The sequence below is a fragment of the Panthera onca genome, chromosome X (assembly GCF_046562875.1).
Source record: "Panthera onca isolate mPanOnc1 chromosome X, mPanOnc1 haplotype 2, whole genome shotgun sequence".
Lineage (NCBI taxonomy): Eukaryota > Metazoa > Chordata > Mammalia > Carnivora > Felidae > Panthera > Panthera onca.
This window is the reverse complement of record NC_138357.1, coordinates 110,879,802-110,906,611: the sequence shown is the minus strand read 5'-3', so window position 1 is coordinate 110,906,611 and position 26,810 is coordinate 110,879,802. Positions and strand designations below refer to the sequence as shown.

Here is a 26,810-nt window from a genome sequence, read left to right as displayed (position 1 = left end):
AGGATGATAATAAAACCTCAAAAATCAAGAAGTAGTATTTTCATTTTTAGGAAAATGTAAACACATTCAGTGCAGGCCAAGTTGTATATTGAGATCACATTTCCTTCACCTTGACCTCAATGCTGCAATCCTTGAGCCACATAAAGGGAAATGGTTCAAATATCATGAGCAAATAAACATTGTCTTCTTACACTATTTTAACTGCTGAACATCGTAGCATAATTTAGTTGATTTCATAGTTAGATCATGACTTTCTATATAGTTTTTTTTTTCGCCTGTAGTTTCAAATGCCTTTATTTCTTGTGTGATTTAGCTTTATCATATCTCCCTTTTTCCCCAAGTGTTCAATCATACATTTCTATTTTATTACTATCTCCCACCCCCCATCCCACTACCTAGAAACTCTCCTCTGTCTACTAAAGTCTAGACTCTCTATCTACTAAATCCAAAGTGGAGTAGTTCTTCTCCAGGCCTGCAAAACTGCTGTCATGTTGAGGTGTTGCTCCAGCATTCTCCTGAGTTCATCCACCTCAAGGAGTTTTCATATATTCCTCCTTCTTGGTTTGGACTTTACAAAACACTTTTGGCCGAGTACATCCTCAAGTAACTTCTTAGAAAAGGCGTGTGTGCAATAAAACTTATAAATCTTTGCACGTTTTTATCCTTTCCTCTCCTTTGATATTTTTTCTCAGTCACAGGTTATAATTTTGAAGGAAACTGTTCCATCATCACCTAATATATATGTAGAACAGGAATATTAATGCTATTCTGATTATTTATATTTGTAAGTATTCTTTTAAGTCTGTCCCATTGGGTTACGTTCATGAGGACATTTTTTTTTTAAATCTCTCATTTACAAAAATGTGATCTCCTCTCCCATTTTCTTCCATATTCCTTTTGGATAACTTTATTTTCTTATTTTAGAAAGAAATCTAGATGGACATGAGGCAAATACACATTTCCTAGTTTATCACCTCAAATCTCCATCACTTATTTTCAATATATTATTTTGTTGTACTGTATTTACTTTGTCAGGTGCCAAAAATTCTTTTTGAAACAAATCAGGATAAGCCATGGAAGCTTCTAAAAGTTGAGAGACAGATTAGCTGTTCCCCAACATCAGAAGAATACATTTTCAATTCCATAATCATGGAAAATATTGGGAGTATTGATTCCCTGGGCTAGTTAAGAACAGATGAAGACTCATGGGGACTCAAAAAGTCTAACAGGTCAAAAGCTCAAAATCCAGAGGGATGGATGGGATCAAACAGCTCCAAGAAATGAAAAATCTTAAAAGCACCAAAGCAACTGTAATTATGGGAAACACTGTTGCAAAGATGCACTGATGGAATAATTTTTGGTAAATACAGTTATGAATTATTTTGCCCAAGGCTGCTCTTGGACTCACAGTCAGAACCTGTCTTGCCCAAGGCAAACAGATAATTAGCAATGGCCAGAGATGCTTGGGCAACAACCTGTGGTAGAAGAGAAGGAAAAACCTCCAAAAAATAAAAAGTCCTATTAAAAGTTTCTGATTTAAGAAATACGAGTTACATGGTATGGGATATCTAATTAGTTCTCACAGTGAAAGACCTCATTCCATTCTATATCATATCTGAGGTTACCACACACGGCACTGAAAGAATTCTTAAAACTTCAAAGATAGCGTGTTTTACTTCCTTACCTTTGGCACCCTGGTAGGACTCCCCAGAGAGCTGCCAGTTTACTTTCTCAGAGGCAGGTGTACTCCATGATCACTTGCGTAGTTGAAGTAATTATCAAGGACTTTGAACAGGGCCAGCAACCACTCCCTTTCTGCTTGTTTCAGGTGAGGAAGACCTCTTGCCTGGGTGACAGTAGATCTGGGGGAACAAAAATAAGAGTGATCTTAGCCTTCCTTATTTTACCAACTATCTTTTGAGTACCTGATAGGTTTCAGGTGTTGTGCAAGACATTGGGGATCAAATGGTAGAGACATGGATTGGTCATGAGACCTTGCACCTGGTATACACATAGTGGCTTGGCCTCTTACACACACACCCAAAATGACAATACCTTAATTTAAGGAAATCAATAGCATCCATCTTCCTAAAACCAGATTCCTCCAAGGCCAGAACTGACATTCCTGCATTCCCTCTAGCAAAATCAAAACAGGTGACCTTCCATTTGGGTTATCTTTGAGCATTTCTGGGAAACTAAGAACCTTTGCAAAAGCTAGAACTTATTGTTCTACAGCCCCAATTGGGAAGGCAAGAAGGGATAGAGGAGGGAAAAAGAGAGAGAACAAAGAAAGAACTGCATACACTAAAACTCACAGATACAGCAGATTCAAAATCATTCATTCATTCAGCAAATATATGCTGGGATCTCATTTTACACCAGGCACTGTCCTAAACAAAAGTGAACAAAATAGACAAAATCTCTGCCTTTGTGGAGTTTGCATTCTACTTGGGGAGAAGTAGAAAATATTAAGATACATAGCTAAAATATTTAGTTTGGGCTTAAGGAAATAAAGAAAGAGAGACAGGAAGTGTCAAAAAGAGGGAGGTGCAATTTTCAGTATGTATTCAGGAAAATCATCAATGAAGAAATGCTATTTCAGTCAAGAATGGAAGGGAGGGAGGCAGTGTGTGGAAGTCATATGAATAGCTGGGACTAAAACATTCTAGGTAACTGAATGGAACAAGTGCAAAAGCTCAGAGGCAGGGGTGTGCCTGCCATTTTCAAGGGATACTGAGCCAACATAACTACGTTAGAATGACAGAAGGTGAGAGCAATAGCTGGTTGAGTCAGGTAATGAAAATCTAGACAATGTCGGGCCTTTTTACAACCTTACTCTGAGAGAAGTAGGAGCTATTGGATTTGAGGAGTGCCATGATCTGAGTGAGGTTTTAAAGGATTATTCTGTTAAGGGTGGCAAGGCTAATGCAAATGAACATACTAGAAACACATGACAAGAAAACCAACACAAAGGCAAAAATACTTCTTCATTAAAAAGTGTCTTTTGGGCTTGCTCTAGAGAATTGTAAAATTCTGACATTAGATACAGATCTTTGATGGCCACAGAATGCCACTCTAGATTCCTAAGAGACATAAAAACTAATGATCAATGAACTCAAAACTGCTGGAATCTGGACCCATGGATAGCCTTTCCCAAGAAGCTACATCATCTTGTACCTCAGACTTAATTTGCTCCATCAGCATGTGATGAGGCACAACTTTAATAGGGTGTGACAACTGACAAGAGAATTAAATTGATGCAAATTAAAACTTTAACAGTAACATTATATGGAGCTTAAAATCCTTTGCACTTTTGACACTGAACTTAGACTAGCTGCTAAAAACCACTAGAATAAAGGATCCTTACAGAACTGCTGGCCAAGGACAATCCATTGTCTTGATAAAAAAAAATACAGAAATTCTTTCTATTGGTTAGAGACAGAGTTGATGAGCTGAAGACAGAAGCTTTTGTATCTCGTTAATCAAAGCACTGGATACATTTGAAAATTAGGATTCGTTACTAGGGAAGATAGCAATTCTGAGTGAATCAGGAAGACAGTACAGGGATAGAAGATGGGGAGAACAGGATTCAGCAACTACTAGGACTGCTGTGTCCCAGGCACTTACAATGGTTTATCATCAAAACATTCCATGATACGTATGTATCCATGTAAACAGGATGTGTGTGTGTCTAATTTCTACATCCGACTCATTGTCATTTTTTCCTGAGATTTTAATTATTTTATTATTAGATAGAGGTTTGAACACAATCTATAAATGAGGTAGCTCCATGGAGTTGTCTCAGTGGTTGAGAAAAGCAGAGAGGAAAAGTTAAAAATGTAAATGATACATATAGATCAAGTTATGGTCACATGACATCACGGTACACTACATAAGCGATGATTCTACAGTAATTCAAATACAAAAATGTGGTGGAAAAGAATATTTATCACCATATGTGGCAGTATAAGTATGCAGAATTCCAAATTACTTCCTCCACCTCAGCAGTTACAATCACATTGTTAAGTATTTTAAGACTGAGATTTCACCTTGGTATATGTCTACCACAGCACTTCACCAGTTACAAGTGTTGTAACTAGTTACAGAATTTAGTTTAATAAAAAAACTTAAATAAAAACTCATTTTCAGTTCATCATAATAGATTTGAGCCATTTTCTTCTTTATCTGGAAAACAGTATTGGTTCTATTTTAAAATTTAGAACACTCAGCTATATTTTCAAAGACTTCATAACCTGTCTAGCCATTTTATCCTCTTTATCCTGCCTGACCATCATCACCTCTATTACATATGCAGCCTGCTCCTATATGCAACTTTTGGGCCAAACAAAAGCCAAACTTTGGTTTGCTGTGACAAAACCATAGATTTGTAGCGCTCCTCAGTATTCAGATGTTTGCACAGCTTCACTCCTGCATCTGAGCCTTTACTCTACAATGTAGAGTCTACATGTTTCTCCCCTAGAAAGTTAAAATTAAAACAAACCAAACCTGACAATGGCAAGTGCTGACAAGGATGTGGAACAACTAGAACTGTCTAGATGCAGACCAACGAGAATTCTCACACTTTGCTGAGAGGAAGACAAAATGGGACAACCTCTTTAGAAAACAGTTTGGCACCATCATATAAAGTTAAACGTACATTCACTATATGGCCCAGGGATCCCACTCTTAAGCATTTAATCAGAAAAAGAAAACGTGTCTACCCAAAGATTTGTCTACAGACATTTACAGCAGTTTTATTCATAAACGCAAAATATGGGAAACAACTCAAATGTCTATCAGTTAGTGACAGACAATTCGTATGATGGGATAATACTCAGCACAAAAGGAATGAATGACTGGTACACAACAATATGAGCAGATCTCAAACATTTTAACTCAAAATACACAAGGCTACGTAAGTATGATTCCACGTATGTGACATTTTGGTAAAGGTAAAGCTATAAGGACAGAAGTCAGATCAGTGGTTGCCTCGGGCTGTGGGCAGGAGGAGTAAACTGAGTACAAAAAAAGAGAACTTCTACGAACTGATGGAACTAGTCCAACCTGGGTTCAGTGGTGCTTACACAACTAGATATGCCTGTCCAAATTCACTGAACTGTATATCTAAAAAGGCTGTGTTTTACTGTGTATAAATTATACCTCAATAAACCTAACTTTAAAAAGATGATAGTGCTGAGGAAAATTCTATCTATCCCTAAACCTTTATGAATTTCCTCTGAATTTTTACACTTTCATGAGTCTATTTCTTGAGTACCTAATCGATGCATGGTTTCATTCAATGTCCATGCTTCAGTGATCAGACATAATTTTCCTCCATTAATTTTCCTTTCATGGTAGGATCCTGAACCGTTTTTTGAAATTTCTTTCCAGGAGACAACTTAGGAATTTACATATTCACTTCCCTGCTAAGTTCTAAATTCAGAGTTTACTGGGCGACTGCTTTTCTAGTCTTTATCTCAGCATTAAATTCAATGGCTTAGGTCTTAAAACTCCCTAATTCTCATATATCTTGAAGCCTTGCTGCAGGAAGGCATTCTTTAACCATGCCTCGAGATAATAAAGTGCTTTTAGCATTTCAGCTATTAAAATACATGGGTTGGAGACAATTTAAAACACACTTTGCTAATACTGAAAATTCTACTTCGTATTTAATAATCCAAATTCAATGATATTGTTGCTATTGGAAAATTACAAGTGAACCCGAGGACCCCAGATCTGGCAATTCTCCCTTCACTGATGAAGTCTAAATGACAATTATAGGCAGACAGGTTTACAATGTGTCACATCTCCTTTAAAACAGAGCACCATTAACAAGGGCATTACTACAAAAATAAAGGAGACAATCTCATCATGGTGCACTGAAAGTATCCGCATTCCACCCATGTTATAGTTCAGGATTAAAAAACCTTGGCAACGACATCATCCCCTTGCAAACCTAAACCTCATTTACCAAGTGGTTAGAGTGACAAAGTAGAAAGGACAGAATCTGTGGTTCATTTGCTCTGTCAACAGATCTGGGTCTCTATGTAAAGTCTGCAAAATTAAAAGCACAATTAAAGTAGATGTTTAAAGAGTAATGGTGCATGCCATATCTCTGAGATGCCACATAAAACCAAGGCCCTTGGGAACGCTGAGTTGTTAAGTAAGGAGTATTGATTTAAACTGCTTAACAGTAACAAGAGTACACATTACTTTTGCCTCAAACATGGTTTTTAAATAAAAAGTCACAATGACCTGCCATTAGGTACATTCGTTCCAAAAATGTAAATATTAAATATCATCAATATCCAGAGCATAACCATGAATGTAATATGTCTTTCAGAAAACAAACATTTCCAAAAACTTGGTGATATATTTTTTTAAAGTTGTGATTTTGCTTCTAATTTATTAAATGCCAGTGCTGCTTCTGAGACTCCTAAAAAGAACTATCAATGACTCTAAGACTTTTTTCTCAAAATTAAACATGCCATAAACAAGTAAATAGTACATTTTTATTGAGAATACTTAATCCACATGCCATAATTAGAAAATAAGGAGTAGCAAAAAAAAAAAAGAATTTCTAATTCCACATTTAGTCATTTTTTTACTCATTAATTCTACTAATATCTATTAAATGCTTCCTATGTGACAGGCAGTGTTTTAGACACTGTACATTGGGCAGCAAACAAAATCTACAAAATTTTCAGTCCTCCTGGAATTTACAGCAACCTTTAAAATTGTTCTGTCTAGCCTTCAAAACTTGATATATATGTATATATAACACACACATACATACACACAGATGAAAGCAGAGTATTATTCTAAAGATATCTGTAACTTGCTTCTTAATATTAGATAACACTGTGATCTTTTAAAATAAATTTTTGTTGTTGTTGTGGCAAAGATACAACATGAGATCTACCCTCTAAACAGATTTGTAAGCGTACAACATGTCATTAGCTCTGGCACTCTAGCATGCCGCATGTCTCCAGAACTTACTCATCTTGCATCACTAAAGCTTTATACTCATCGATTAGCAACTTCTTTTCTTACCACGAAATATACATCGACACCTTTATTTTCAATGCCTTCATTCTATATCATTGTATGGGTTTTTGGAAATTATTTAACAATCACTCTTTGTTGGACATTTAGGTTGTTGCCTTCTTTTGCATTGTAAATGGTGCTTTGGTAATAGGTAAGCATGGCTATCATAGCATGTGTTATAATCATATACATATATTTACACACTTATCCAATTTTTTAATCATGATAAATTCCCAGAAGGGGAATTTTTGTTTCCTAGGTATTAACAATTTTAAGGATTGCATGACTTTTGTCTATGATTGATTGTTTTTCTAAAATAGAAAAAAGGAAAGCCAAGTATAGCAGATGTGCTTCGTTCAAGGTGTGAGAACAAGGATACAGATGTCTAGAGTAGCATTTATCCTCTGAGGTTGCCATGATGATGCCAGTGTTCGAGAATAGGAGCATAGTGATCAAAAGAGCAGATCAGGAATGAAAAACAGTGGTTTTGAGATCCTTTGCCACAAGAATAATCAGGCTTTAAAACAAAAGACTAAAATTAATTGAGATATCTTGAGTATTTCAATGTATACTTGAGAGTAAATTTCATTATACTTCCTTCCACTCCAAATCATGTCCTTGAATTCTTCTCTGCAGTAATATCAGGGAAGCATCCCAGATTTTAAAGTTAGTTTTTCCTATAATCATTCTTGAAATACCTATAAACCATCTTATTAATAAGAAGTAATGATGCAACATAATTAGAATCACAAAGAAAATACCATGACATGAGCTTTTGAGAGTCAGAGTATCTGATTTTCTGAGTATCTGTGGAACGTTTAGAATAAAATTTGGTTGCTTTAACATAATGTCTTAGTCTGCCTACGAGATGTAGTCTCATTATATATGATTTTTAAGAGCCAAACTGATCAATCTCTTTTTTTGCTCAGTTTTGTAGCTCCTCATATACAAACTTCTGTATGTCATTTAAAGGAAAATAAGTCACTAAGCATATAAAATTAACAAACAGAAGGTTTATGGTAAGGAACTAAGGATATGCCAGAGTTGAAAGGCAGATTTGTGAAAAGTATGATTTCACATGACAGCTAAAAATACTTACAATTGAATAGGTTTCTTTCCAATTACAGGTTTGTAGCAAGAGATCAGCTACAATCAATGATAACATGAATAATAAATTATTCCACCTATTTTAATTCCACATGATAAAATGGAAACATGAAAATTCCAATGATCCTTGAATTGAGCTTGATGTTTCTTTCAGGCTGCTCAACATTCCCCAACTCCTCACCAGGGTCACACTAGTGGAGACAGTGAATTCTTGCTCACATAGAACTGCAGATTTCCTATTTCCCCACTTTCTAGCATCATTTGTTCTAAACCCAGTGGATTCATGTTGAAACCTGTAGATTTTGAAACATGTAGCTCCTCATATCATCTAAAACCCAGTTTATGCTCAAATTGTGTGTGTGTGTGTGTGAGAGAGAGAGAGAGAGAGAGAGAGAGGAATGTTCACAGGTGGTGCTGTGTCCTTTACTGAATCGCCTGGGAGGCCATTTAAGTGATGTTTAATATTGGTAAGCAGGTTGAGGTTTCACAAGCCTGATCAATTTATTATAAAGTTTCCCATCGTGCATCTAACAGTTACAGCATCCATTGATTTTGATCTGTGTCCATTATTACAAAAAAATACTGACAAGTAGTGACCTTAATTTTTCACTTAAAAAAAAAGCATTTATTAGCTAGAGTTCTTGAATAAAGAAGAACTTTCATCATTTCTTCTCGTCTTGAATTATATTAACATAAAAGGCAGGACAAATTATCGATTCTCATTGTTAAGGAATACTGAGTGAATGTAGTAAGTTCCAAAGGTGACCAATATGTTTATTTATTGTTAGTATAACTATAAAGTCACAGAATTTTTGTGTTTGATGATATATTACAAACTATTACACTGATTTGTTATTTTGGCACTCAAATTTTCCCATCTTAGGGTGTGTTCCGTTGATATATTCTCTTAGTGTTTTATTTATTATTTATTTACAGGCATTTTAAATTTATTTATTTATATTTTATTTTATTTATTTTTTTAGACTCCATGCCCAGCGTGGGGCTTGAACTCATGACCTGACATTACAAGTTGCATGCTCTACCAACAGAGCCAGCCAGGCGCCCCAGTGTTTTAATTTTAAATTTAAGACTGCCAGCCTTTTTATCTATAACTTCTTTAATTTTCTGAATATTTTTTCATATGTTGAAAATCTTGTTTCCTAAATGACATTAACATACTTATTATTTGTTTTATCCCACTACTGTTATATAACATGGTTTCAATAGAACAGTTCAGAAATAATTGTCAATAAGACTTCTGAATGCAGTTTAAGATTTATTTGTAATTATTTTTTTCAATCTAGAAATGTAGAGTCAAAAAACTGTCTTTTAAAGTCATTTGAAAACACTGTTCTTGTCAGGATTTTACCACCAAATTGATACATATTTAAATTCTTTTGTTTTAGTTTTTTTTTTTTTTTGTTTAGAGATTGCATTCTTTCTTCCTGACTTTATTTTATAATCGTGAAAATGATTTATATGCTTCCAAGATCCAAATTATACAGCAAGTTACTTTCAGAGAGATCTAACCACTGATTATGACCCCCTTCCATCTTCCCTCCAAGCCACGTACACAGCCATTAGAGAGCATGAGCAGGGGAGAGGGGCAGAGGGAGAGAGAGGATCTCAAGCAGGCTCCATGCTCAGCACAGAGCCCAATGAGGGGCTCGATCCCATGACCCTGGAATCACAACTTGAGTCAAAATCAAGAGTCAGACACTCAAGTGACTGAACCACCCAGACGCCCCATATACAGCCATTTTTTTTTTAAAGTTTTTCTTGGGGCGCCAGCTCAGATCATGATCTCTGTCATTGAGTCTGAGCCCCGCGTCGGGCTCTGTGCTGACAGCTCGGAGCCTGGAGCCTGCTTCGGATTCTGTGTCTCCCTCTCTCTCTGCCCCTCTCCTGCTCACACTTTGTCTTTCTCTCTCTCTCAAAAATAAACAAACATTCAATAAATAAATAAATAAATAAATAAATAAATAAAAAGGCTTTGCTTATTTTTCTACTGTTTCTTTTAAAATCTATATATAACCAAATCCAATCTTGGGCTATCACACTCAGTGCTGTGGTCAATTTCAGGCATACATTAGTTCATATTTTTGTGCCTATGTATCTTTGGGAGAGATTCATACCTGAGTGGAAGCACTGGTCCAAAGCTAAAAAAATAAATAAAGTTGTTGGATAGTGTCAACCTCACTTCCATAGGAGCAGTATCATTATCAGCAATAATATGTCGGAGTCCTTGTTTCCACATAGTATGCGAACAGACTACCCTGGATTTTGCGAAGCAGGGAGTGATAAGCAAATTTTCAGTACAGTTTTAGTTACATCTCTGTTATTTTGATTGCACTTGGTAACTTTTCACAAAGTTAAGGGTCATTTGCATTTTTTCCCTCTTATCTTTTGCTATTAAAAAAAACTAGACAATGTTTGCCACTCAATTTTCAGAAACTCTTTAAATCTTAAAAGGTGTAATTAGTGGTGTCATTTGCACATAGTTTCCCTGGTTTTACTTGGCTTATGGTATTTTATTTCTGCTGTTCAAAAGCTATAGACACACGCACACACACACACACACACACACACACACACAATATCAAACCTAACAGTCTTTCTTTTAATTGCTTCTGTAATTTTAATCATCGGAAATATCACAGGTCAGGTTCCCCAGGAAGCCAATTCTGAGATGGAAACTACAGTGCTAGATTTTATTGAGGAATCTATCTTAGCTCAGGCTGCTTAACAAAATACTGGATGGACTTAAACAATAGACTAGGTGGCTTAAACAGCACACACATTTCTCACAGTTCCAGAAAATGGGAAATCCAAGATCAAGGTGACACCACATTTGGTTGTATAGGAGAGCCCACTTTGTGGCTTTGTGGTTGTGGCTCTCTATACTCACCTGACATCTTTGTGTGCATGCAGAGAGAAAACTCTGGCCTATATTCTTCTTATAAGGACACTAGTACCATTATGGGGGTTCCATGCCCATCTAAATGACCTCATCTAAACTTACTTTTCAGAGACCCACTTCCTAAAACTATCATATTGGAGGTTAAGGCTTCCACATATAAATTATAGGGGTAACACAAAGTTTCAGTCCATAACAGAATCCGTGGGACTAACAGCTGTAAATCATAGGACTCTCAATGTTAAGGGCATAAGCTCTTTATCCCTGAAGAGGATCTGGGTGGCACACCAAAGCAATTACCAGGGGAAATTCTCTCCACTCCAAGAAATTTTTAAAAAGGGAATAAACAACATAGTTAATAAGGGATTCACCTATGGCTTCTTATACAATCTGAACGTTTTATTTGGTACATCAGACCTCTCATCCATTTGAAATGGTGTGAGAAATTGAGCCAATGGTGTATTTTTATATTTTTTCACTTGTGCCAGGAATACATAGTAACACATATTAATACATAGATATTTGTTTTTAGGGCTGAGATATTTTTTTTCTAAATACACTTTATAGCTAACTTGTCTAACTCTAGAAAAAAACTGTACTATTTGAATTTCTTTAGATTAATAGATCAATTTAGGGAAAAAAGACACAAATCAACAGGAAAAACTGGTATCTTTATTACGTTATGTTCTCCTTTTTATAAGTATGGTATAGCTGTCGATATGTTCAGATCTATTATGTCTTTCAGGAATACTTCAGTCTTTCTTTGTACGAGTTTGGTGTCTTTTTTGTAATATTTATGGTTAGGTTTTACAGTTAAAAAAAACTGTGGGGTGCCTGGGTGGCTCAGTCACTTGAGCGTCCGACTTCAGCTCAGGTCATGATCTCGCAGTTTGTGAGTTCAAGCCCCGCATCAGGCTTGCTGCTATCAGCCTGTCAGCACAGAGCCTACTTCAGATCCTCTATCCCCATCTATCTGCCCCTCCCCCTTTTACACTCTCCCCCAAAATAAATAAATACTTAAAAACAATTTTAACCACCTATTTTAAACGGGATCTGCTCTTACACCTTCTGAGTATCATTGAGATTTGTCTCTTTAGAAAGCAACTAATAATTAAAATTTATTTTGCAATTTTATTTTTAAATTTATATTATGAAAAATTTCTAACATATACAAAATTGAAAGAAGTAAATAACAACCCTCCATGTGCCTATTATCAGATGCAACAATGATCTCTTCATTACTAATCCTATTTCATCTAAAGCGCAACCTACTTCCTCTTCCCTAGATTCTACTGATGCAAATCTAAGATATCATATCCTTTAATCCGTATCTATTTCAGAAGATACTTCTAAAAGTGTTTTTTTAATGGCTTCAGTGCTATGATCCCACCAAAAAAAACCTACAGTAATTCCTTATTAATATTAAATATCCAGTCAATGATTAAATTTCACATTTGTCTCAATTTTTTTAGTTTATTCCAATCAGTATACAAATGATATGTCTTTTTTCATCTATAGGTTCTCCCTCCATCTCTTTTTGTCCCCTTGTACTTTGTTTCTTAGAAATGAAGAAATAAAGAAATTCAATCATTTTTTTCCATATGGTTTTTCAGTTTTGTTGACTGCATCCCTACAGTATCCTTTAACATGTTCCTCTCTTCACTGAGTTTATTGGAAATTAGTAGTTAGAACAAGATGCTTCACAAGACCCAGATTTGGGTTTGTTGGGTTTTTTAATTTGTTTTTGTTGTTGTTGTTAAGAATATTTCCTAAGCACATAGTCAATGTCCAGGAGGAAGCACGTGATGTCTGACTGTGTCTGTTTTAAATCTAAGAATTCATCAGGTTTCGCAAAATGATATTTAATTTTACTACTCTTTCATTTATTATCTAGAATTCTTCTTTTTCATTAACCTTCTTGTTTTAATTCCAGTATAGTTAACATACAGTATTATATTACAAAGAGAAACTTTTTCTTTATCATCTCTTTGATCACTGTGAAATACAGTTCATATTTTTAAAAAGATATATGTATATTTTTTAAGTTTATTCATCTATTCTGAAAGAGAGAGAAAGCATGAGTGGGGGAGGGGCAGAGAGAGAGGGATGAAGAGAGAGAGAATTCCAAGCAGGCTTCACAAGGTCAGTGCAGAGCCTGAAGTAGGGTTCAAACTCATGAACCACAAGATCTTGACCTGAGTTGAACTTGGAAGCTTAATTGACTGAGCCACCCAGGTGCCCCTACAGTTCATATTGAAGGCAGGATGAATGTTTGATTCTTCCCCTTTATGTAACAGCTTTTAAAATTATGTATTAAATTTTTAGCATGGTCTAAAATTGACCACGGAGTTTTTCTTTTTATAATTATGGACTCATATATCACATATATTTGATGTATCTAAGCCCCTTGCAAATTTTCCTATTCTGGGGAGTCAGTGGGTGACTCTTCAAGGTGGCTCTTTTTGAATGACCCTAAGACTATTGATAGCTTCCTTGCTTTCTGCCTTGAAAAGATTTTCCTAGCACAGCTTTCACATTCCATATCCCAAACCAGGGATCAGGCACTTCTCCAAGACACCCTGGTTCCTTTCACAGGAAGTGGTCTTTTGAGATCACAATCTGGGTATTTCAAGGACCTTTGTTACTAGTTTTCCGTTGTTTCTAGAACTTTTGTTGTTGCAAAGCGAAAAAATGTTTTCTCGTTAAAAGAGGTCATGCATGCACACAGATAACTCCAATTCAAATTTAACACCGAGGCATTTTTATTCAACCTCATCAGACTTAAATATGCTTCTCCTTTTTCTCATGACAGATATCTGGGTTATCAACATCAGTATAATTATTAATTTGCTTTATTCCACAACACATACATGACAGTTTCAAAATACAAGTAAAAAAACTGTCACTAACACCATTACATTCATTTCTTTCACTTTCTCTTGATGTTTATGGATTGCCTTTTAAAATAATTCTTCATAATTCTGCAGAATATGTACATGATTTCCAAGTCAAATCTACAAAATAAGAAGTATAGCCAGCTTCTACCATGTCTATTTCCTCCTATAAATATTTAGACACGTACTTTGAGAGGGAAGATAGAACTGTCAATTAAGGGGAAACATTTTGAACTCAGAGGTAAAAGTTTAACCTTTGTAGGCAACTTGTGGATCAAGAACTGGAAATATTCATATCAGGAAAAGAGAGTAATTATGATGGAATATTTTTTTATGAAACATGAGAAAAGAGTGTGCAAGAGGGAATGGTCATCAATGCCATGCCAGCAGAAAATCTTAGTAAAAGTTGACAGAGGTAAAGCTATTGGATTTCACGTTAATGAGGCTTTTAAAAAATTTTCAGAAAGAACATTTTCTTGAAGGAGCAAAACAAAATTTTAAAAAGTATTAAGGGATGTGGCACGCCTGGGTGACTCAGTCAGTTGACTTTGGCTCAGGTCATGATCTCGCTGTCTGTGAGTTCAAGCCCCATGTTGGGCTCTGTGCTGACAGCTGGAGCCTGTTTCAGATTCTGTGTCTCCCTCTCTCCCTGCCCCTCCCCGCTTCATGTTCTGTCTCTGTCAAAAATAAATAGACATTTAAAAAAATTTAAAAAGTAATAAGGGATTAAGGGGAAAGGAAATGGAGAAAGCATATCCCAAAACCTTGGGATGCTGGTCGTTTGAAAGAGAAGAACAAGGGGTGCCTGGGCGGCTCAGTTGATTAAATGTCTGACTCTGGATTGCAGCTCAGGTCATGATCTCACAGTTCGTGAGTTCAAGCCCTAAATCAGGCTCTGTGCTGACAGCACAGAACCTGCTTGGAATTCTCTCTCTCCCTCTCTCTCTCTGTCCTTCCCTTGTGTGCACGCTCTCAAAAATAAATAAACATCTTTTCAAAAAAGAACAAGAGACACACAGGGCAGTTACTAGCTTCAGAAATATAATGAAACATAGATCCTTTATTTCTCCAATAAGGAAAATCTTAAAGAAGAAGCTATCAAAAGGAGAATCTGAAAAAGAAATATATAAAATGCTGGAACAAATCTCTTGAGTCAGGAAAAGATGAAGTCAAGAACAGCCAAAAATTCCGCCTCCATGTATAGAGACCAGGCCTCCAAACAATAATGGTGAGACATTCCACTTATTCCAAGGAAGCACATAATAAATCCAGTCTGTGGACTTTTCCATACCAAAGTTGAACCCTTCTACAGACACTGATCTTATTTCTCACTCAGTGAGATCCCTAGAAACCCAAAAAATTCTGTATCAGTCTTAGGACCCCTACAGAAACTAAATCAATCCAGTTTACTGCTAGTATTTATTCTGAGGGGTGCCTGGGTGGCTCAGTTGCTTAAGAATCCAACTATTGATTTTTGCTCAGGTAATAATCTCACAGGTCATGAGATCATATTGGGCTCTTGCTGAAGGCATGAGGCCTGCTTGAGATTCTCTGTCTCCCTCTCTCTCTCTGCCCCTACCCACTCACGTTCATTCGCTCATTCATTCTCTCTCTCTCTCTCTCAAAAATAAATATTAACAAAATATTTAGGGGCGCCTGGATGGCTCAGTCAATTGGGCATGTGACTTCAGCTCAGGTCATGATCTCACAGTTCGTGGGTTCGAGCCCCGCGTCAACTCTGTGCGGACAGCTCAGGGCCTGGAGCCTGCTTCAGGTTCTTTGTCTCCCTCTCTCTCTCTCTGCCCCTACCCCTGCTCAGGCTCTGTCTCTCTCTCTCTCCCAGAATAAATAAACATTAAAATAATTTTAAAAATATATTTATTCAGAGTAGCCTGGTACACAACCCATGCTTTCTAGTCTATTCCCAATACACTGAAAAGTGGCTGCATCTGATTCTTTTGGGAGCCTTAACATCTGCTCAACTTGTGACGTTCATATCTTTGTTATCCTTGGTCATTTCACAGGTTGTGCAACGGGTACATCATCCAAATTCTTTCACAATCATTTCTATATTGCTCTCTATAGGCCTACCTTGACCATACTGCCACATTTCTTCCTCTTCAACCTTCCTACTATGTCCTCTAAGAACTCCTATTTCATGGTACACTGTCTTATATCCTCAACCCCTTCATCACATGTTCTTCCTACCTCCTAGCCCTTATCTGTATTCACCATTGCTATTTCTAAACCATTACTCTTTTTCTGTTTCTGACAACTGTTCTTTTGAGGCATGTGCTGTTCCACCAAATCTGTCATTCATTAACATCTCATCTTGTGTCAACTTCTCAGCTTGGTTTGTCAGTCACTTGACAGGGTCAGGAAGGAAAAAGGTACATACGCCAAGCATATTGCTGAGGCTGAGCATGGAGTACTACCTAGAGGGCAGAATTAGAGCAGACATAGGGAAGGTGGATTGAGGGGAAAGGCAGAATGTGTGAGTCACATAAAATACTTGAATAATGGATAAGGTATGTTGTATGTTGGAGCTGGCTCCTACTAATTCATAAGATCCAGCTGTTAAATTTTTAGCAACTTTGTAAGCCATTATACCAGTAGTTTGAAATGGGCTATTATGGAGATATTGATACCGTGGCAATTTGCAAATGCTACTTATCAAGACTCTCTTTTCCCTCCTGACAGCCAATTCTTCTTCTTTTTTTTTTTCTGAGAGAGAGAGAGAGAGAGAGAGAGAGAGAGAGACAGAGCATGAACGAGAGTGAGCATGTGTGCACATGCACATGTAAGTGAGCGGGGGAGGAGCAGAGGGAGAGGGAGAGAGAGAATCTTAGGCAGGCTCCACGCCCAGAACAGAGTCTGACATGGGGCTCTATCTCATGAACTGCGAGATCATGAAATGAGCCTAAATCAAGTATCAGACACTTAACTGACTGACCCACCCAGGCACCGCATGACATCCAGTTCTTAAATGTTTACCAGTACATGGTAGGGAAGAAGAGGAAATACAACGAGTGGATAGAAGGTCAGGAAAGTTGAAGAGGAATTCTACCTAATTCAAACTTATGCCTAGGACAATATCATCTTAAAAGCTAAGGCCAAGAAATAAAAATAAGCAAGAGTTAAATGGTAGATCCCAGAGTAGCAAGATTAAAGATAGATTCCAAAGAAAAATACTGGAAAAATATCCTTCTTTTAGCTAAACAGATAGTTTTCACATTTATTGATGAGACTGCATCCCAAATGTAAGAAAATAGATGGAAGTGATATTAGCATGTGGTCCTCTATCACTGGACACTCTCAAGTTGAACTCCGTCTACAGTGCTTGTTTATTCTGTGTGTAATTAGGCTACTGAATATAACTTTGGTCTTCAAAAACTTAGATGGATCAAAAACCTAGAAAGCAACAAGAATAATAAGAATATGGAGGATACATGGCTCTTGGGAGCATCTATACAGTGAAAATATAAAGGGCGGAGTTTGCATCCTGTCTCCCCTTATCCACTAAATAATATCGTGCAAGTCATGTAACCTCTCTGAATCCATTTTCTAAGCTATAATATGGGCATGGAGATACCTATCTCTTAGAGTAGCGATAAAAATTTCTAAGATAATGTAGTTTATAGTGTCAAGTCTAGTGCTTTGTTCATAGTAGACACTAAAATATTTTATTCCCATTTCAGCTACACTTGTAAACTTTTCTTTTCCATGAGGTAAGGCTAAATACATATTCTTGAGGAAGATAAAAGATAATGAAGCTAGAAGACCTAACTGTGTAAGGGAGCTTCTTAGTACTTCTCTTTGTTGTTACACCATTGGAAAACTCCCATCCAGGGGTGACAGACTTTGTGTAAAAGACCAGGGAGTATGTATTTCTGGCTTTTCAGTCCGTATAGTCTCTGCCCCATCTGCTCAAGTCTCCTGTTGTAGTAAAAAAGCAGCCAGAGGCAATTCATAAACAAGTATGTGCATGACAGTGTTCTAATATGACTTTATGAGCACTGGAATTTAATTTCAAATAATTTTTACATATTTTGAAATATTCTTTTGATTTTTTTTTCAACCAGTTAAAACATCACATTTCTTCTTAGCTCACAGATCATATAAAAACATCTGGAAGGCTAGGTTTTGCCTTCAGGCTATGGTTGGCTGACACCCGCTACTATACTTCAGGAACAAACTAGGACAAGTCAATGGTTTTGAAACATATTTTTAAACCTTGGAATCCTTTGTTCAAAAAAATCTTGCATGACGACCACTTGTTACCAGAGTTTCTGTAAAGATGGGAATCTATCATCTCCCCCCACTCCCTCAAGAACCTACCTTTTCGCCAACACAACACTTACATGCACGTACACACAATCTCCTAAGATTTTATGAGACACTTTTTGGAAACCTTACAATGAAACATCAAAAAGAAATACTGACAACTTTGCATTATTTGATCCCCTTTAAAACAAACAAGGTACAAATGTGGAAAAGGCAGAGAACAATAATTAAACCAGTCCTCCACAGGACCTTCAAATGTTTTTCTACATTGGACCTCTGATTCATGCTTTCAGACACACCTCCCAACTGAATCCTTCTCTTACCTGATGAGAATCTCCATAACTTGAACACTGTAGATTACCTGTCATGTCTGCATGATGGTTTGATCCTTTCTCTTTTCTTGGCTATACTGGTCTCTGTTATAGGGATTTGGACTCTGCTTTGGTCCCAGGTACATGACACATGCAGTTCTCAGGCATTCTGCTAGCCCAGATCCCTGACCATAGTAGCCAGATCTGAGTTATGAAAAAGTCCATCTAGTCTCATCAATTCACTGGGAAGGATATGTATCAAAGCAAAATCCCTATGCAGACATCCATGGAGAGTTATCAAATGTCAGTTTACATTAATAAAGGATGTAAAAAAGGAAACACATTTAGTTAACCCTGCTACGTGCCAAGTGCTGTGCTAACTATTCATTCTAAATTTTTTCATGTTTTTATTTTATATTTGAGGGAGAGCAAGAGCGAGAGGGAGAGCGAGAAACAGTGCATGAGCAGAGGAGGGGCAGAGAGAGATGGAGACAGAATCTGAAGCAGGCTCCAGGCTCTGAGTGGTCGGCACAGGTCCTGGCATGGGGCTCGAATTCATGAGCTGTGAGATCATGACCTGAGCCAAAGTCTGACGCTTAACTGACTGAGCCATCCAGTTGCCCCATAGGCATTCATTCTAGAATTAAGAAAAAAATGACAAGCATTTTCACAAATGGCATGAAGGGCAATCCAATCTTAAGAAAGAAGCTAAACTAAGTGGTTTTTCTACGTCCTTCCCTTTCAGGTGGAATATTATGAGTTCCTTCTTACAGAGAGCTCTGTAGACACATTTCTGAGCGGTGAGAGATACTTGGAGAAGTAGGTCAAAGAAAAAACTATTCTGAAAAGCCACTAAAGGATTCCAATGGCATCTGGGAAAAGCAGACTACCTTTGGAACAGAAACAGATACAGACATTGAAAAGAAAAACACACATATGTTGCAAAGCTCATCCTCCAGCACTAATGCCAGACGACAGACGAATAGACTTTCTTGTGCCTGTAATCGGAACTGCAAGGTTGGGACCTATTATAATGGGGCAATTCAAGATGCTACCTTCTGATTTGAAAACAAACAAACCAACAAAACAAAAAGAAACAAAACGCTTGGCTTGAATTTTAATTTGAGAGTAGTTATGTTAAAACGTATCCATAATCTCAGATAATATGCGTTAAGTGAAAGAAAATGACTGAGCAATTACATTCAGAGCTGGTTTTTAGCTCCTGCATAAATTAAAAGAAATCTTTTTCAAGGCAATATTTGAAAGTCAGTACTTCTAATATCTTTCATTACCATCTACCTGCCAGGACTGAAAAAAAGGAGCTACAAATTGAGACTTCAGAAAAACTAAACGGCCTGCATTTATTAATTAACCATCATGTGTTTACTTACCTAGGACTTGTAGATCTACTCTCCAACTTTCCCCACTCTGGGGAAAGACTTATAGACTGCATTAAATGACTTTCTTTGCCCGATTTCAGCTGGGTGCAACCGATAGAAAGAACCTACTGGAAATCAGTGAGAAGGAATATAAGGTGAAGGTATGTATTTCCCTAGCTCCTTCTTTGTTTGGAAAAATTAAGAAGGGCTCCATTTCTCTATTGAAATCTACCACTCTTGTGTGCCAGTAACCATTCTCTGCCCTCGGATCTTCAGGCAAAGCAGTGGTAATTGTTCCCCCCGGCTGATAGTTCCAGGGTACTTTATTGTGCCTTGTTAGTTTCCTTTAATCGTGCTTACACATTTGCAGGTAGCCCCTTCATTAAGCTCCCTTCAATTCTCCCACTAGAGCATACTATCTATTTGCTGTGCTAACCCTGAATAATTATGCCCCTATTTTTTTTTTTTTTCACTCTCACGGACTAAACAAGAAGAGTCTTATTCACTGTTTCCAACCAACACTGTATATGGATATCCTTTACTGTATAACTGTTGCAGGAAGTATTAGTGAAAAGGGCCATCCAGGGGGCCAATGGAGAACTTCAAACATTGCATTTCTCAATAGTTCAGGGGTATATTACCATCAGTTGTATATCTTGCATGTGTATTATATACTTTGTGTATATAAAATAATTTATCATAAAATGCAAAGGAAGCCACAAAATTACTTATAGCAAGAAAAGTTTCATTTTGTCATGTACATATGCATGGAAAAATTTCTAAAAGGAATTAGAAGAAGATAATAGTGGTTTAATTAGATTATGAGATTATGGGTAATTATTTTCTTATAGTTTTCAAATTTTCTATATTAAATAGACTCTTTCTTCTAAAAAACTAACCAGTATTAAGCAGCAAATACTTGGAAAATCAGGAATAGCTTCCATCATGTTACAGAGCAGTTACTGTCCTGAATCGTTTCACTGATAAATGGATCCACTCCAAAGAGGAAACCTCAAATTAGAGTTCAGACATGTGACTAAAAAACAAAAACAAGAAAATGTTTCATGAGCCAGTGAGGGGGTCACCTCTGGCAACAATTATGTCAGAGGAGAAGGATTTCAGGAGACCATGAGAATATGAACTTGCTTATAAAGCTGCCAAAGGTGACCTTAATCGTCCAGTCATGTTCTGTTCAGAACCATTATTGGGCTTTCAGTTGCTATGAACAGTAGCGGTGTGATACAGTCATGTTTAAAGGGATAGTGTCGGTTCATTTTCATCTGCTGTCTCTCCTTTAGGCTGTTATTAAGATTTCATGGAGTTTGGAAAATGCCCTGTCCCCTGAGACCTTGAAAAATGAGGGGCACGTACAAAGACTTTGATGTTCAATGTCAGGGAGGACGATTTACGCGGCTGTGCTGCAGCCCAGCAACACCAAGATCTGTTATTAAGATGACATTTAATAACAAACATGCCAATTATTGGACTTGTATTAACTGTATCAGTGAAGTATGCACAATCAAAGTCACAGATGTATCGAGAATGGTGTTGGTAATATCACACTGATTAAACAAACAAGGTCTTGCCAGCATTATTCCTTATAACACAATAGCCCATTTTGATATTCACATTTTTTAAATGAAATTTAGTTTTTCAATTTTAAAAACATTTTTATTGGAGTAAAACATTAGATACTTATGTTGTAGTAAGGCAGCATGATTTTATAACCTGTGGTCTCCCTATCATAACCCTTCCCTGGTATCTCTGAAACAAGAAGACTATGCAGAGGTCCTTGGTTAGCTTGACCTCTTCTATCCACCAGCATGCACATGTCTGATCTTTCTCTAACTCTTCATACCTCCTATTGTTTGTACTAAAGATAGTAATATGTGAGAAGTCCAGTCATTAGTGTTTCTCTGATGGTCTTGGCTACAATATAAAAAAGAAACAAAAACCTGGTCCATTAGCTAAACTCAATTAAAATTTCCCCATATATATCATGGCATGAGACAATGTGAAGCATGCTAGGATAATTATTGGTGGACTTATTGCAATTAATTTTGAATAGGGAACCAAGAAGCATTTTATAATAGGCTGCATATAGAGTTTCATAAAATCACAGACTATTTGTTTTGGAAATGGTCTTAAAGATCAGGTAATCCAACCATTCATCCAGTGCTTAAATCCTTTCTATATTTTTACCACGTATTAGTCTCTATGTCATCCTTGAACTGTTCCAGGAAAAGAGAAGATTTATCAAAGCAACCCATTTGAAATAGGAGGCATTAATTTCCATATACATATGCATATACAAATATTACTGTGAACATGTTTATTACTTACTTTAAACTCAGTATGGCATATGTTAATAGGACAAGGAGAAGAAAAAAATCCTTCCTTGGTTTTCTCACATACATTTTTTTTAAATAAATTTAACAGATACTGGAGGACTCTAAGCTTTCCTCTTCTAACACACAAAATGAAATAATTAAATTACGGCAAATACCCTAGTTTCTAGGGAACATGCAAAGATCCAAAATAATACCTTACACGAAAAATTATTTTCATCTTTTAAATTTATTTTTACCACTTATGTTTTGACCAAGCAAGTCCAGTCAGACAGGTAAAGAGACCTCTGCCAAGATTATATTGTAAACAAGGGGATAGGGTTTGAGAAAGACACACTGGAAAACTCAATCCTCAAAAAGCTGTGTTGTATAGAAAAACAAGATAGGCACCAGAGAATCACTATCAGCTGTTAAGAGTTACCAGGACAATTCTAAGTTTCTTGTGTCCAAGAAAGTTTCACAGAGAAGTGATTTTAGGAATCTTTTGACTCCGGTTACAAAATGTGTTTGGTGTTAAAATACCTCACTACTCTAACAATACCCCCATTAGAGAGGCATGACTTGGAGGTTTAAAGGTCTCTTAGCTTTCAAGATCTCCTGGCACCAAGCCCTCAACACAGACTCATTACAATGTAGAGCCTGAATGAAGAGGTGATGGGTCTGGAGTGAGAGAGGGAACAGGCTTTTGGCAGATAGCAGGGATTTCAGAGACTAGAGGATACAGAGAGAGGAAGAGGGAGATGAACTACAGATAAACTTTACTCTCTGCTCAGCCTCCCCAGAGCTAGCCCATCTCATGAACATTACCTTGTTTATTCTTACCTTTGGTTTATTTTAGAAGTCTTCTTATAGACCTACCAAAGGCCAGGCAGAAGATTGTCAAGTACTTTGCTTGAACCAAATGTATGGAACTAACAATCTTTTCCAGGAATCGAATCTCAGTGCTTAAATCTAGGCACTATCTATGCAAAACCTATAGCCAAACACAAATAGTCTTAAGAGCTCTTTCTTGTTTAGCATTATGCTGGGCACATATCAGGTGCTTTATAAATTTACTTTACTGAGAATAGCTGAAGAGCGTTTCTAATGATAAAGACAATTCCATGGTGAGTCATTTATCCAGCTACTTTCCAGTTCGAGGAACTAAGTAAGTCATTAAGACTGAATCAACTTCTCTATATACTTTCACTTTCTAAATTGGCAAAAGAATCTCAGATAAAGAACAGACTTCAAAATGACTACATTAAAAAACACAAACTATTTATTTTATGGTTATGAATATTGTAAATAAAGTATCCATCTAAAAGCTGAAAGACTCATGTCACTTAAGTGCTTGGGATAATCAAAGGAAAGTGGGTTCAGTTACTAAAAATGGAGAGGCAGGGAGAGGAAACCAAAAAAAAAAAAAACTTACTTGATAAAGTGCTGCAACATCCTAATGAAAATATGTAGCCTTTTCTAGGTTATAAAATTTTAAGTGAATTCACACCTGCAAGCACAAAGAAATAAGCAAAATAAGTACCAAGAAGTCTATATTGACCAGAAGGGAAAGCATTAAAAATCCACTAGAATGAGTTGGTCTTTGCCTTTATCATTGTCTCATACTGGGCTTTCCCAAAATCAGAGTCTGAGACAAAGGCCACCTTGCCATTGAAGGTTAAGTGCTACTATTGGCCTCTGGCATTCCACAATTCACCCCTTTCCCCTTTGGTATTAGAAAGCCCAATTCTATAGACCTAGGGTCCAGAGGATACTACTGAGCCCCTCAAAGATGTCATTGCTTATTGCTGGGATATTTCTTATTGCCTTAGTGTGGAGACTGTGCTATGGCCCTTCTGGGGAACGTGGTCAAGTGTTCAATGGTCTCAAGAAATAAATCCTTTCCAACATTCCACCTCCCTCAGTCTTCTGTTCCCTTCCTCACTATCATGCCCAGGTATTCTTGTATCACTACCTCATTTACTGAAAGCTGTTATTGTGTCACAGCTTCAAAAAGCCATTTCAAAGTATGCAAAAAAAATGGCAGGGTCATGAGCAAACTTCAGGCGTCCTTGTCAATGTTTTGAACCCAAAACCACAGGTGACTGCTTATAGGTCAATGATTTCCTGGTCCAATATCTTCCTTATTCACTCCCACATTAGTTCCCCTGTTCCCTGCCAGTCCTGGTTCTACAATTCATTCAGGGTGTAAACTACTTGGTCACACAAAAGGGACTATGCTTTGGTTGGCTATGACCTGTCCTTGGGTCCCAGTCTTGAGATACGAGGGTGGCGGGCACATTTTGGAAAACAGACATATGTTACATGCAGGTTACCTGCCTCAGATAAGGTCTTTCTAGCATATCCAAGCAAGAGAAGTTTCTCTCTCCCAGCAAAGACCATGGAGCTAATCGTACCGGTTGGAAAGGTTTAGTGGAACGTGCAGTTCAATATCCTCAGGCTGATCCATCAACATGTGCCCATCCAAGTATCACAGTCACATTCATTTCCTCTCAGAGTTCTGACTTTTTTATATAGGAGATCTGTCAAGGCTGTGCTTTAAAACTTCGTGGTATCTCTGCCATCTTTAAAATTAGGTCTTGGGTCTAATTTCCAGCATGGCCTTCTTAGAAGCTGCAGGAGGTAAATGTTCTCCTTACTTGCTTCCACAGAGACCCTATGACTTTCAATGTTTCTTGAGTTGGTAGTTGGCTGACCTGACCCCGCCATTTTTTTTTTGCATATTTCTGAAGTAATTACATTAGTTATTCACCTTCACCATACTATATAATTATCATTTGCCCCCATACTTTTCCTGTGATACTACTATCACATTACCCAATATTTCACCTTTCACCTGCACCTTGCACAAAACCACTAGAGGTCAAAGTCTTAGTAATTAGTGATGCTTCGAGAAGCAATCTGGACATTATACCTACTCCACTATGGCACCAACTCTTTTAGCCTACTTCCCCTATAAACAGAATCTGAAAGACTTAACTGCAAATAGTTTATTTAGAAATGTGAGCCCATGGAGCAGTGGTTAAGTGACAGGTGGGTGTCCCTCTCTTGGAAAGAAAAGAAAGCCACTACAGGGATGTATTATTAACCTGACCACCTGTGGGGTGACTATAACTGGATCCCAATGGACCTTCTGAGAAACCTTACAAAAGTCATCTCAGAACATAGGGGAAGGAAGGAAAAATAAGATAAAAACAGAGAGGGAGAAAACCATTAGAGACTTTTAAAAACAGAGAACAAACAGAGGGTTGAGGGGGTGGATGAGTGGCAGTGTGGGTTAAATGGGTAACAAGCATTAAAGACGGCACTTTTCAGGATGAGCACTGGGTGTCATAGATAATATGAATCACTGGGTTCTACTCTGGAAGCCAAGACTACACTGTATGTTAACTAACTTGAAAATTAAACAAACAAACAAACAAATAAATAAGAAAGGAGAAGAAAATTATCCACTGGCTCCTGTCTCCCATTCCTGAAGGTGGTTCCATTGGTCAATGCTTTCTGGGTTGTGCACACGTGAGCGTTGAGTAGTTTCCTGCAGCTGACTGTCATTTGCTGTGGTGTCACAGAAACCCCAGGATGGGAAGGCACCTGAGGCAAGGCACAGTTGGGTTACATCCGTGAGATTGTTGGAAGACTCTGCTGAACTGGTCATTACAGCAGTAACTGGGGTAAGTGGTGTGTAGAGAGGATATGAGGTGTATGTAAGAGGGGTCTAATAGAATTTTTGGCCACAGTGAGCATTTATTGCGGGCATTTACACAGTACTGTAGTAAGCACTGGGGATATACTAAGTTCTACAAATCTGTATAAGATTTATGTGTGTGTGTATATATATATATATATATACACATACATACATATATATATATATATATACACACACACACACACACACACACATACATACATGTATGAATCCATGTTTGTATGAGCAAGGTCATTCATTTTTCTGGAGTGGCCAAATATTATTCATGGATAGAACAATCATTTGTTCAAAACTTGTATTGTTTTGTCAACATGTAAAATTGGTCTTACTGAATATGGTTCTGGCATTAGTGCCACAATTCACATTCTTGAAAAAGCAACCATACGATAAGATGCCCTTGAAATTACTAACAGGATGACATTGAGGACAATGTGTTGTTTGTGCTGTAACATTTCCTTTATAATCTCAAGAGAAACATATCTCTTAATGCTCATACCAGTAAAATATGGGCTTTTCCTGGACCCAACCTTTAAAAAATATCAAACTATAAATCTTGCAAATAATGCTGCTTTCTTTGCTTTGGCCACTGGGAAGCATGGAGCCCAATCTCCAACTTCTAGTGAATTAGTGGCATTTTATAATAGGCATTTCTGTACACTAGTTGTATCTTCTAGTTTCATTTTATTGGTCTACTCATGTCTCTTCCCCTTGATCTGGTTATCAATTTATATTTAATTTTATGGCTAATAACAAGTCACTTCACATCCTTATTCATACTGAGATGAGTATAAATTCATCTGATTAGAAACAATTT

General features: G+C 37.1%; 1 long non-coding RNA gene across 1 annotated transcript in view; it reads right to left on the bottom strand.

Annotated features, from left to right (window-relative positions):
- Positions 1-1,690: 1,690 nt before the first annotated feature.
- Positions 1,691-26,810, bottom strand: part of LOC145714623 (uncharacterized) — a 544,307-nt gene continuing 519,187 nt past the window's right edge. Inside the window, exon 4 of the long non-coding RNA XR_014136913.1 lies at positions 1,691-1,862. This is a non-coding gene — a long non-coding RNA (uncharacterized LOC145714623). The remainder of the gene's footprint in view (positions 1,863-26,810) is intronic.